We start from the raw sequence: 13,737 nt of genomic DNA, 5'->3' as shown, positions 1-13,737 counted from the left end.
CATCTGGTGAAATTATTCTTGTCACAGAGGAACAGCGCATCCCTGGAGCAGTAGAGGGAGCAACAGTATCTAGTCATATTGTGGTTCACACAGGAGCCGCATGCCCCCAGAGAAGTGTATGAAGCAGTGGCATCTGGTGAAATTATGGTTGTCATACAGGAGCAGGGTGCCCTTGCAGCAGTAGATGGAGCAGTACGAGCTTGTGAAATTGTGGTTGTCACAGAGGAGCATCATGCCCCCAGAGCAGTATAAGAAGCAGTGGCATCTGATGATATTGTGCTTGACACAGAGGAGCACTATGTCCCTGGAGCAGTACATGGAGCAGCAGTATCTGGTGAAATTGTGGTTGTCACAGAGGAGCAGCATGCCCCTGGAGCAGTAGATGGAGAAGTAAGCAGCGTCTGGTGGAATTGTTGTTGTCACAGAGGAGCAGTGTATCCCAGAACAGTAGATGGAACCCTAAGTAGCATCTGGTGATATTTTGGTTTTCACAGAGGAGCAGCCTGTTACCAGAGATATAGATGGAGCAGTAAGCAGCATCTGGTGAACATCTGTCACAAAGGAGCAGCGTGCTCCTGGAGTAGTAGATGGAGCAGTAGCATCTAGTGAAATTGTGGCTGTCACAGAGGACCAGCGTGTCCACGGAGCAGTATAAGGAGCAGTAGCGTCTGGTCATATTGTGGTTGTCACAGAGGAGTTGCCTGCACCTGGAGCAGTAGATGGAGCACTAAGGAGCATCTGGTGATATTTTGGTTGTCACAGAGGATCAGTGAGTCCCTGGAGATATAAATGGAGCAGTAAGCAGCATGTGGTGAAATTTTTGTTGTCACAGAGGAGCAGCATACCCCCAGATCACTATAAGGTTTAATAGCATATGGTGATATTGTGGTTGACAAAGAGGAGCAGCGTGCCCCCACAGCCATGTATGGAGGAGTAGCATCTGGTGAAATTGTGGCTGTCACATAGGTCACCGTGTCTTTGGAGAAATACATGGAGCAGTAGCATCTGGTAACATTGTGGTTGTCATAGAGGAGGTGTGTGCACCTGGAGAAGTAGATGGAGCAATAACCAGCATCTGGTGAAATGGTGGTTGTCACAGAGGAGCAGTGTCCCCGGAGATATAAATGGAGCAGTAAGCAGTATCTGGTGAAGTTTCTGTTTTCACAGAGGAGCAGCATGTTCCTGGAGATACAGATGAAGCAGTCAGCAGCATCTGGTGAAATTTTTGTTGTCACAAAGGAGCAGCGTGTTCCTGGAGGTATAGATGGAGCAGTCAGCAGCATCTGGTGAAATTTTTGTTTTCACAGAGGAGGAGCATGTTCCTGGAGATGTAAATGGAACAGTAAGCAGCATCTGGTGGAATTTCTGTTGTCATAGAGGAGCAGTTTGCCCCCAGAGCACTATAAGGGGTAATAGCATATGGTGATATTGTGGTTTACAAAGAGGAGCAGCATGACCCCTGAGTATTGTATGGAGCAGTAGCATCTGGTGAAATTGTGGCTGTCACATAGGGTCACTGTGTCCTTGGAGAAATACATGGAGCAGTGGCATCTAATGAAATTGTGGTTGTCACAGAGGAACAGCGCGTCCCCGGAGCAGAATAAGGAGCAGTAGCATCTGGTGATATTTTGGTTGTCACAGAGGATCAGTGTGTTCCCAGAGATATAGATGAAGCAGTCAGCAGCATCTGGTGAAGTTTTTGTTTCCACAGAGGAGCAGCATGTTCCTGGAGACATAAATAGAGCAGTAAGCAGCATCTGGTGAAATGGTGGTTGTCACAGAGGAGCAGCGTTTTCCCAGAGATACAGATGGAGCAGTAAGCCACATCTGGTGAAGTTTTTGTTGTCACAGAGGAGCAGCGTTCCCCCCGAGGAGTGTAAGGAGTAATAGCATCTGGAAATATTGTGGTTGACAAAGAGGAGCAGCATGACCCCAGAGCAGGGTATAGAGCAGTAGCGTCTGGTGAAGTTGTGGCTGTCACAGGTCACCATGGCGCCTGGTGAAATTGTGGTTGTCACAGAGGAGCAGTGTGCTGATGGAGCTGTAAGCAGCATCTGGTGAAATTGTGGCTGTCACAGAGGAGCGGCCTGCCCCCGGAGCCGTATATGGAGCAGTAGCATCTGGTGATATTGCTGTTGTCGCAGAGGAGCTTTATGTACCTGGAGATATAAATGGAGCAGTAAGCAGCATCTGGTGAAATCGTGGTTGTCACAGAGGAGCAGCATGTCCTGGAGCAGTATACTTAGCTTTAAGTAGCATCTGGTGATATTTTGGCTGTCACAGAGTAGCAGTGTGTCCCTGGAGATGGAGCGGTCAGCAGCATCTGGAGAAATTGTTGTTTTCACAGAGAAGCAGCGTGGTCCTGGAGATATAAATGGAGCCGTCAGCAGCGTCTGGTGAAATTTTTGTTGTCACAGAGGAGCAGCATGCCCCTGGAACACTATAAGGAGTAATAGCATATGATGATATTGTGGTTTACAAAGAGGAGCAGTGTGACCCCGGAGCAGTGTAAGAAGCAGTAGCATCTGGTGAAATTGTGGCTGTCACATAGGGTCACTGTGTCCTTGGAGAATTACATGGAGCAGTGACATCTGGTGAAGTTGTGATTGTCACAGGAGCAGCATTCTGATGGAGCCGTAAGCAGCATCTGGTGAAATTTTTGTTGTCAAAGAGGAGAAGTGTGCCCCCGGAGTAGTATAAGGAGCAGTAGCATCTGGTGATGTTGTGGTTGTCACAGAGGAATTGCCTGCACCTGGAGCAGATGGAGCACTAAGTAGCATCTGGTGATATTTTGGTTGTCACAAGGAGCAGTGTGTCCCTGGAGATACAAAGGGAGCAGTAAGCAGCATCTGGTGAAATTTTTGTTGTCACAGAGGAGCGGCGTGCCCCTAGAGCAGTATAAGGAGTAATAGCATCTGGAAATATTGTGGTTGCCAAAGAGGAGCAGCGTGACCCCGGAGCAGTGTATAGAGCAGTAGCATCTGTGATGTTGTCGTCACAGAGGAGCAGTATGTCCCTGGAGATACAAATGGAGCAGTCAGCAGCATCTGGTGAAATGGTGGTTGTCACAGAGGAGCAGCATGTTCCTGGAAATACAGATGGAGCAGTCAGCAGCATCTGGTGAAGTTTTCGTTTTCACAGAGGAGCAGCGTGTTCCTGGAGATACAAATGGAGCAGTCAGCAGCATCTGGTGAAATGGTGGTTGTCACAGAGGAGCAGCGTGTTCCTGGAGATATAGATGGAGCAGTCAGCAGCATCTGGTGAAGTTTTTGTTTTCGCAGAGAAGCAGCGTGGTCCTGGAGATATAAATGGAGCAGTCAGCAGCATCTGGTGAAATGATGGTTGTCACAGAGGAGCAGCGTGCCCCCAGAGCACTATAAGGAGTAATAGCATCTGGAAATATTGTGGTTGACAAAGAGGAGCAGCGTGACCCCAGAGCTGTGTATAGAGCAGTAGCGTCTGGTGAAATCGTGGCTGTCTCAGAGGGTCCCCGTGTTCCTGGAGCAGTACATGGAACAGTGGCATCTGGTGAAATTGTGGTTGTCACAGAGGAGCTGCGTGCCCCCAGAGCAGTATATGGAGCAGTAGCATCTGGTGATATTGTCGTTGTCACAGAGGGGCAGTATGTCCCTGGAGATACAAATGGAGCAGTAAGCAGCATCTGGTGGAATTGTGGTTGTCACAGAGAAGCAGTGTGTTCCCGGAGATACAAATTGGTCAGCATCATCTGGAGAAATTTTTGTTTTCACAGAGAAGCAGCGTGGTCCTGGAGATATAAATGGAGCCGTCAGCAGCGTCTGGTGAAATTTTTGTTGTCACAGAGGAGCAGCATGCCCTGGAGCACTATAAGGAGTAATAGCATATGATGATATTGTGGTTTACAAAGAGGAGCAGTGTGACCCCGGAGCAGTGTATAGAGCAGTAGCATCTGGTGATGTTGTCGTCACAGAGGAGCAGTATGTCCCTGGAGATACAAATGGAGCAGTCAGCAGCATCTGGAAAAATTGTGGTTGTCACAGAGGAGCAGCATGTTCCTGGAGATACAGATGGAGCAGTCAGCAGCATCTGGTGAAGTTTTTGTTTCCACAGCGGAGCAGCGTGTTCCTGGAGATATAAATGAAGCAGTAAGCAGCATCTGGTGGAATGGTGGTTGTCACAGAGGAGCAGTGTTTTCCGAGATACAGATGGAGCAGTCAGCAGCATCAGGTGAAGTTTTCATTTTCACAGAGGAGCAGCGTGTTCCTGGAGATATAAATGGAGCAGTCAGCAGCATCTGGTGAAATGGTGGTTGTCACAGAGGAGCAGGGTGTTCCCGGAGATATAGATGGAGCAGTCAGCAGCATCTGGTGAAATTTTTGTTGTCACAGAGGAGCAGCGTGCCCCCGGAGCACTATAAGGAGTAATAGCATCTGGAAATATTGTGGTTGACAAAGAGGAGCAGCATGACCCCAGAGCAGTGTATAGAGCAGTAGCGTCTGGTGAAATCATGGCTGTCACAGAGGGTCCCCGTGTTCCTGGAGCAGTACATAGAACAGTGGCATCTGGTGAAATTGTGGTTGTCACAGAGGAGCAGCATGCAGATGGAGCTGTAAGCAGCATCTGGTGAAATTGTGTTTGTCACAGAGGAGCTGCGTGCCCCCGGAGCAGTATATGGAGCAGTAGCATCTGGTGATATTGTGGTTGTCACATAGGGTCACTGTGTCCTTGGAGAATTACATGGAGCAGTGGCATCTGGTGAAGTTGTGGTTGTCACAGGAGCAGCATTCTGATGGAGCTGAAAGCAGCATCTGTGAAATTTTTGTTGTCAAAGAGGAGCAGTGTGCCCCCGGAGTAGTATAAGGAGCAGTAGCATCTGGTGATATTGTGGTTGTCACAGAGGAGCAGTGTGTTCCCAGAGATACAAATTGAGCAGTCAGCATCATCTGGAGAAATTTTTGTTTTCACAGATGAGCAGTATGGTCCTGGAGATATAAATGGAGCCGTCAGCAGCGTCTGGTGAAATTTTTGTTGTCACAGAGGAGCAGCATGCCCCTGGAGCACTATAAGGAGTAATAGCATATGATGATATTGTGGTTTACAAAGAGGAGCAGCATGACCCCGGAGCAGTGTAAGAAGCAGTAGCATCTGGTGAAATTGTGGCTGTCACATAGGGTCACTGTGTCCTTGGAGAATTACATGGAGCAGTGACATCTGGTGAAGTTGTGATTGTCACAGGAGCAGCATTCTGATGGAGCCGTAAGCAGCATCTGGTGAAATTTTTGTTGTCAAAGAGGAGCAGTGTGCCCCCGGAGTAGTATAAGGAGCAGTAGCATCTGGTGATGTTGTGGTTGTCACAGAGGAATTGCCTGCACCTGGAGCAGATGGAGCACTAAGTAGCATCTGGTGATATTTTGGTTGTCACAAGGAGCAGTGTGTCCCTGGAGATACAAAGGGAGCAGTAAGCAGCATCTGGTGAAATTTTTGTTGTCACAGAGGAGCGGCGTGCCCCTAGAGCAGTATAAGGAGTAATAGCATCTGGAAATATTGTGGTTGCCAAAGAGGAGCAGCGTGACCCCGGAGCAGTGTATAGAGCAGTAGCATCTGGTGATGTTGTCGTCACAGAGGAGCAGTATGTCCCTGGAGATACAAATGGAGCAGTCAGCAGCATCTGGAGAAATTGTGGTTGTCACAGAGGAGCAGCATGTTCCTGGAGATACAGATGGAGCAGTCAGCAGCATCTGGTGAAGTTTTCGTTGTCACAGAGGAGCAGCGTGTTCCTGGAGATATAAATGGAGCAGTCAGCAGCATCTGGTGAAATGATGGTTGTCACAGAGGAGCAGCATGTTCCTGGAGATACAAATGGAGCATTCAGCAGCATCTGGTGAAATGGTGGTTGTCACAGAGGAGCAGCGTGCCCCCGGAGATACAGATGGAGCAGTCAGCAGCATCTGGTGAAGTTTTCATTTTCACAGAGGAGCAGCGTGTTCCTGGAGATATAAATGGAGCAGTCAGCAGCATCTGGTGAAGTTTTCATTTTCACAGAGGAGCAGTGTGTTCCTGGAGATATAAATGGAGCAGTCAGCAGCATCTGGTGAAACGATGGTTGTCACAGAGGAGCAGCGTGTTCCTGGAGATACAGATGGAGCAGTCAGCAGCATCTGGTGAAGTTTTCGTTTTCACAGAGGAGCAGCGTGTTCCTGGAGATACAAATGGAGCAGTCAGCAGCATCTGGTGAAATGGTGGTTGTCACAGAGGAGCAGCGTGTTCCTGGAGATATAGATGGAGCAGTCAGCAGCATCTGGTGAAGTTTTTGTTTTCGCAGAGAAGCAGCGTGGTCCTGGAGATATAAATTGAGCAATCAGCAGCATCTGGTGAAATTTTTGTTGTCACAGAGGAGCAGCATGCCCCCGGAGCACTATAAGAAGTAATAGCATCTGGAAATATTGTGGTTGACAAAGAGGAGCAGCGTGACCCCAGAGCTGTGTATAGAGCAGTAGCGTCTGGTGAAATCGTGGCTGTCTCAGAGGGTCCCCGTGTTCCTGGAGCAGTACATGGAACAGTGGCATCTGGTGAAATTGTGTTTGTCACAGAGGAGCTCCGTGCCCCCGGAGCAGTATATGGAGCAGTAGCATCTGGTGATATTGTCGTTGTCACAGAGGGGCAGTATGTCCCTGGAGATACAAATGGAGCAGTAAGCAGCATCTGGTGGAATTGTGGTTGTCACAGAGGAGCAGTGTGTTCCCAGAGATACAAATTGAGTGGTCAGCATCATCTGGAGAAATTTTTGTTTTCACAGATGAGCAGCGTGGTCCTGGAGATACAAATGGAGCCGTCAGCAGCATCTGGTGAAATTTTTGTTGTCACAGTGGAGCAGCGAGATCCTGGAGCAGTGGATGGAGAAGTAATCAGCGTCTGGTGTAATTTTTGTTGTCACAGAGAAGCAGGGTGTCATGGAGCAGTATATGTAGCTTTAAGCAGCACCTGGTGATATTTTGGTTTTCACAGAGGAGCAGTGTGTTCCTGGAGATATAGATGGAGCAGTAAGCAGCATCTGTTCAAATTTTTCTCATCACAGAGGAGCAGGGTGCCCCCGGAGCAGTGTGTGGAGCAGTAGCATCTGGTGAAATTGTGGCTGTCACAGAGGGTCACCTTGTCCTTGGAGAATTCATGGAGCCATAGCATCTGAAGTTATGGTTGTCTCAGAGGAGCAGCGCATCCCTGGAGCAGTATAAGAATAGCATCTGGTGAAATTGTGGTTGTCACAGAGGAGCAGCGTGCCCCCAGAGTAGAAAATGGAGCTGTAGCATCTCGTGAAATTGTGGTTGTCACAGAGGGTCACCGTGTTCCCAGAGCAGTAAATGGAACAGTGGCATCTGGTAAAATTGTGGTTGTCACAGAGGAGCAGCGTGTCCCCTGAGAAGTAGATGGAGCAGGAAATAGCATCTGGTGAAAGTGTGGTTGTCACAGAGGAGCAACATGTCCCCACAGCAGTAGGTGGAGGAGTGTATGTGGTGATATTGTGGTTGTCAGAGAGGAGCAATGTTCTCCTGGAGCAGTGTATGGAGCAGTAGCACCTGGTGAAATTGTGGTTGTCACAGAGGAGCAGCGTGCCCTGGAGCAGTCAATGGATCACTAAGCAGCATCTGGTGACATTGTGGTAATCACATAGGAGCAGCGTGCCTCCAGAGCAGAAGATGGAGTAGTAAATAGCATCTGCTGAAAATGTTGTCCCAGAGGAGCAGCTTGCCCTCGGAGCAGTAGATGGAGCACTAAGCCACATCTGGTGATATTGTGGTTGTCACAGAGAAGTAGCATGTGTAATGGAACAGAAGGAGTTAATTACGTTTACAAGTCATGGACAGACTCTATATCTTCATTTCCTTATCATTGGAAGCATTCTGAGCTCAGAATTTTCCCAATGCAAAAAAAAGTCTCTGAAAAGCCAGACCTGGTAACCTGGCCAGTTACCTGATCCAATTTTTGGTAAACACCTCAAGGATGTTAGTTACATGATGAAGACGTGGACAGTGTCCTGACTTGACCCTTCTTTGTTTTAAAAAGTATAAAAGATTGTTTAGCAGAAGCCAAGCTGAGCTTCGGTGGTGACTTGGTCTGGACTTGCGAAAACCCGTGCTGCTTTACTGCCGGTGTTGAAGTTTGTGAGCGTGTCTAGGTATCCTTGTAAATAAACTCTTTTTCTTTTCTTGTAAATAAACTCTCTTTCTTTTCTCTATATATCTCGGCTGGTGTTTTTCTTCCCACAAATCTGCCTGAAAAGATTAGAAAATCCAAGCTTGGTACTGAGCAGTGCTCACACAAAAATTGGCGTAGTCGGCAGGATTCGGGGAGAAGGAGTGCATCATGCTTTTCTTTAAAAAAAATGTTAAAACTGTTGTTAGTAAAATTCCTGGTTGGGAAGATCCTGTGTTTGTTTCTGTTGCTCGTAATTGGGCCTCCGGCACTGGCCTAAGTGAAAATTGGGACGGCCGCCTTAGGACAGCTGATCCCGCACAGGTATGTGAAGTTTTGGACCTGGTGCCGGTAGATAAAGGAAAGGAGTTAGCTGCCATTAGTCGACGAGGCTGGATTTTGTTGTCTGCTTATAGGAAACAATACTTAGCTCGCCAAGCCCTTATACAGGAAAAATTGCAGTTAGAAAAAGAATTGGCTGATTTACAAGGCAAACTGTCTATGTTACAATGTCAGAATTTTATCCTTGGTGACCAGGCAAGAATATATCAGGGAGTAGCCGAAAAGGCTGCTGTATGGTGTGCACAGTATAAATATAGAAAACGAAAGGGGAAAATGAATGTAAAGAAGGTGCATGCTGTCATTGCAACTGCTAAAGCTGATTGGGACCCTGATACTTGGGATGGTGACATTTGGGATGATACTGATGAGGAACCTGATTGGGATGAGCTAGATGAAGAGGCTAGGAAGTATCATCCCCCTCCTCTGCAAGCTAAGCCGCTAGCTCGTCTGCACCAGAAAACAGCGGCCGACGGGTGGGCAGAAACTTATTTAATACAAGAAGATTTTACACAGCAGGAAATACAGGACATTCTTTTTAAGTTTATGCAGAAACCAAATGAGTCCTTGTTAGATTGGATGGTGCGTATAGCAGATATGGGGGCAGGAGGTATTAGAATTGACCATCAGGATGCTGGTAAATTTATCACAGTCTCCACCAGCCCTACAGTGCAAACTGCTTTTAGAGACCATCAGCAGGCAGGAGGCAATGATGGAGTGGGGACGATGATTACCATGTTAGAGTTAGCTGCTAGAGGTTGCATAGGACAATATCCCTTAGAGTCAGCATGGCCAAGTGATGATCGCCCTTGGTATACATTACAGGATGGCATGAGGAAGTTAAAGAGAGAGAAGCCATGAAGACAGCTATTGCCTTGGGTCAGGCTGATACCTACTTAACCATCGGCTTAATGCCCACGCATCGCAGTTTGTTAATTAAGACAGCTCCCCCTGCCTATAAGCACCTGATGATTACCTTGTTACTGAATGAGACTGGGAACCCTATTGATCGTATTTTAGAAAAGATGGTAGAGCTAGGAGATATGGGAGAGTGGAAACAGCCCTCAAGAGAGTCCAATAAAGAGGGGAAAACTAACAGAGTAACTAGGAAGGAAATGTTCCAGGCTTTATTAAAAGCTGGAATGAAGCCTGACAAATTAGATGGATTGCCAACTAGTGAGTTGTGGGCTCTGTATAAAGATAAAGTTAGAACTGTGAAGAAAGTACAATTTGGCAATGATACAGAGAAGACAAAAATTAACCCTTTCCTTGGAACTACTGAAAAGACTGAAGCTAAAAAACCCCCGAGGTTAAACAGATCTATCCTTGGGATGATTTGTTTGAAAGTAAATGACTTGTTAGCCAAGCCTCAGTATCAAGAAAATACTATGACATTCGTCCTCATGTCCCCATAACAATTTTTTGGAAAAATGGGTCTATTACAAAAACTCATGCTTTAGTGGATACTGGAGCGGAGGCTTCCCTTGTTTATGGTAATCCAGCAAAATTCAAAGGTGTACATACTGCTATTGCTGGATTAGGAGGATCAGAAATTAGTGCTAAGCAAGTGGATTTAGAAATAAAAATAGGACATACTCCAAAAAGAAAATATACTGTAATGATTGTGCCTATACCAGAGTACATCCTAGGGATGGACATTCTAAGGGGTATGACGTTACATCTAGAAGATGGGAAATACAATTTTGCTATTGCTAAATTAACCTACAAGATTGTTCCTAATATTATTATTGGAAAATTGTTGATGGAGCCTCTGACATTACCAACCCCAACAAAAGTTATCCACTGCAAGCAATATAAAATACCAGGTGGCCATAATGAAATTACTGACACTATTAAAAATTATGTAGAAGCTGAAGTAATGGTCCCATGTACTTCTCCATGGAACAGTCCTATTTGGCCTGTTCGTAAATCTGATGGCTCCTGGCGCATGACTGTAGATTATAGAAATTTGAATGCTGTGACACCTCCATTGCATGCTGCTGTACCGGATACTATATACATCATTGAACAAATCCAAAAGCACCCCGGTCAGTGGTATGTAGTAATAGACTTAGCTAATGCCTTTTTTACAATCCCAGTCAACCCGGACCAATGGCAATACTTCGCTTTTACCTGGACTGGAAGGCAATACACCTTTACCAGACTACCACAGGGATATAAACATAGTCCCACTCTCTGTCATAAAATCGTGGCTGAGCATTTAGATCAATGGAATTTTCCCAATGTGATTTTACACCATTATATTGATGATATTATGATTGAAGGCCATGATGAAATAACTATGCAATAAGCACTACAATCTTTAACTGAACATTTGATCAGTAAAGGATGGAAGATTAATCCAACAAAAATGCAGGGACCCAGTCAACATGTAAAATTTTAGGAATATATTGGGATCATGGCTTACGTGCCATTACCCCAAAAGCAAAACAGAGAATATTAGATTTTCCCCCTCCCTCAACAAAAAGGAGCCACAAAAATATATTGGCTTATTTGGATACTGGAGACATCATATACCCCATTTGGGAATGCTATTACAACCACTTTTTAAAGTAACTAGGAAAAAATACCAATTTGAATGGACTCAAGATCAACAGGACGCTTTTGAGAGAACTAAAGAGGCAATCCAGCAAGCCTTAGATTTATGGCCCCTACAGTCAGGACCTGTTGAATTAATGACTAGTGTAGAAAGTGAACATGCTAATTGGAGTCTTTGGCAAAAGCAGAATGGTAAACGGGTTCCATAAGGATTTTGGTCTCGAAAATTGCCCCAATGTAAAAACCCATATACTCAGTTAGAACAACAATTATTAACTGCTTACTGGGCCTTATCTGAAACAGAACATTTAACCACCGATAAAGAAGTAATCTTATGCCCTCAAATTCCAATAATGCAGTGGGTACTTTCTGACCCGGTATCACATAAGATTGGACATGCCCAAGAATCCCATGTCATTAAATGGAAATGGTATATACAAAATCGTGCTAAACCAGGCCCCACTGGAGTTTTGCAGCTACATGAAAAGGTTTTTTCTTGCCCAACTGATGAAGGTAATCATGCTCAACTCGTTAAACATATTGACAGTAAAGTTTGGGCTCATAAAGGGTATGACTTTTTAAGTATGGAACAACAGAAGCATGCCTGGTTTACAGATGGCTCTGCTAGATACATAGGGGGAAAGCGGCACTGGAAAGCTATAGCATATAATCCCTCTCTGGATAGTACACTAGAAGCTAGTGGAGCAAACGGCAGCAGCCAACTCGCCGAATTACACGCAGTCTGGCTGTGCCTGGAAAAGGAATATGGGGGAGAATGTCATGTGTTCACAGATTCCTGGTCTGTGTATATGGGATTATTAACCTGGATTGCACAATGGCAGCATGATAATTGGAAGATTCGTGACCGTGATTTATGGGGAAAGGACTTACGGCAAAATATATCGATTGTATTGCAAAGTACTAATGTTTCTGTTTTCCACGTAGACGCTCACATGCCTACTGACTCTATTGAACGTATTTACAATAAGAAGACTGACCAATTAACTGAAATTAGCTCTAATACTTACCCTGAAGATCATCCCAAGTGCGCAAAATGGGTGCACAAACACACTGGACACGCAGGAGCCAAAGCTATGTACAGGTGGGCGCAACAGAGAGGCATATACCTGCCATTAGATGTATGTAAAACCATCACAACAGTGTCCAGTTTGTGACCAAGAACGGTTGCAAAATGTCCCCCGTATCGTCACAGGAGAATTAGCTCAAGGAAAACAAGCGGCACAAATTTGGCAAATAGATTACATAGGGCCGCTCCCCATTTCTAAAGGGTGCGCTTACATATGCACTATTGTAGATACTTATTCTGGTGTGCTTATTGGATGTCCCTATAAGCGGGCCACACAACAAAATACTCTGAAAACTTAGATTATATTATTTTATATTATGGAGTGCCATTACAAATACAAAGTGACAACGGATCTCATTTTAAAGGTAAGTTAATTACTAATTACTGTGCTCAATATAATATAGAATGGATTTATCATATACCCTATTACCCACAAGCAGCAGGCCTCATTGAAAGAATGAATGGGTTATTAAAGGAAAAACTACAGAAATTAACCAATCCAATGTATTCAGGATGGAAAACCTTTTTATTACCAGCCTTACAACAACTTAATAATAGACCCCTAACTAGTGGCCAAACCCCGTTGCAACAGATGATATATTCCTCTAATACAGTTGAGATCAGATCCCAAATAACACATGAGCCTATAACTATCTCCTGGTGGAGATTCCACCCAGATGCAATACAACCTTGGAATGCTACTAATGCTGCTGCAGGTTATGATTTATTTAACTACTCTGTAACTAAATTAAACAGCAAAACTCAACATGTAATACCCACTGGAATAGGTTTACAGTTACCTTCAGGATATTATGGACAAAAATAGTTGCTCAATCTAGTCTGGCACAAAAAGGAATGACAATCTTAGGGGGAATAATTGATGCAGATTATTACGGTGAAATCCAAGTGCTTTGTTATAACCTTGGTGAAGAAGATATCATCTTGCCTAAAGGCCACTGAATAGCACAACTATTAATAATTCCAGTTTTACAAAACACAGTATGGGAATCACAAAAGTTCCCTCCAAAATCAGCTCATTTAGGATTTGGCAGTACTGATGAAAAGAAACAAATATCAGGTCATGTTTGGGTACAAACATCTCCCCATAAACCATTACAAGTTGGAGAGATAGTAGCACAAGGAAGAAATAACTGTGTATATGTCCTAATTCCCCCCGCTGATACTCCTATATTAGTACCTACTAATCATTTGTTTCATCGTGTATAGATTTGTGTATTTACAGGTATTATTGTTAGCACTCACGTCTGGATTGCTTAGACCATTTCCCCCGGACAAATCTTGTCTCACCAAACTACTTCCAGCAATGGACACATGATTCTACAGTGGGGATGGGTCAACTCCACAAAAGTAAGAAGTCAAGACTCTTACAACTGTTCTGCTAATCAAGTTTGTCACCATACCAATCTTACTATTAGTAGAGATACCAACACTACACTTACTTATTGGATGGGACAGAAACCTGCTCGAGGCATAATTTATAGTGATGATAGTATTACTATTAATGTCACTTCTAAAGTGAATATTTCCTGTTGTCAACAAGATTTAACTACTATTCTATATAC

General features: G+C 44.9%; 1 protein-coding gene across 1 annotated transcript in view; it reads right to left on the bottom strand.

Annotated features, from left to right (window-relative positions):
- Positions 1-8,172: 8,172 nt before the first annotated feature.
- The window catches only part of IQCB1 (IQ motif containing B1), a 111,059-nt gene continuing 105,494 nt past the window's right edge, over positions 8,173-13,737 (bottom strand). The window contains exon 16 of the transcript XR_013527599.1: positions 8,173-8,249. The gene's annotated coding sequence lies outside the window, so the exon portion shown is untranslated. The remainder of the gene's footprint in view (positions 8,250-13,737) is intronic.

Source organism: Callithrix jacchus, chromosome 15 (genome assembly GCF_049354715.1).
Source record: "Callithrix jacchus isolate 240 chromosome 15, calJac240_pri, whole genome shotgun sequence".
NCBI classification, from domain to species: domain Eukaryota; kingdom Metazoa; phylum Chordata; class Mammalia; order Primates; family Cebidae; genus Callithrix; species Callithrix jacchus.
Note: the sequence above shows the minus strand (reverse complement) of the source record. Positions and strands in the feature narration are given on the sequence as shown.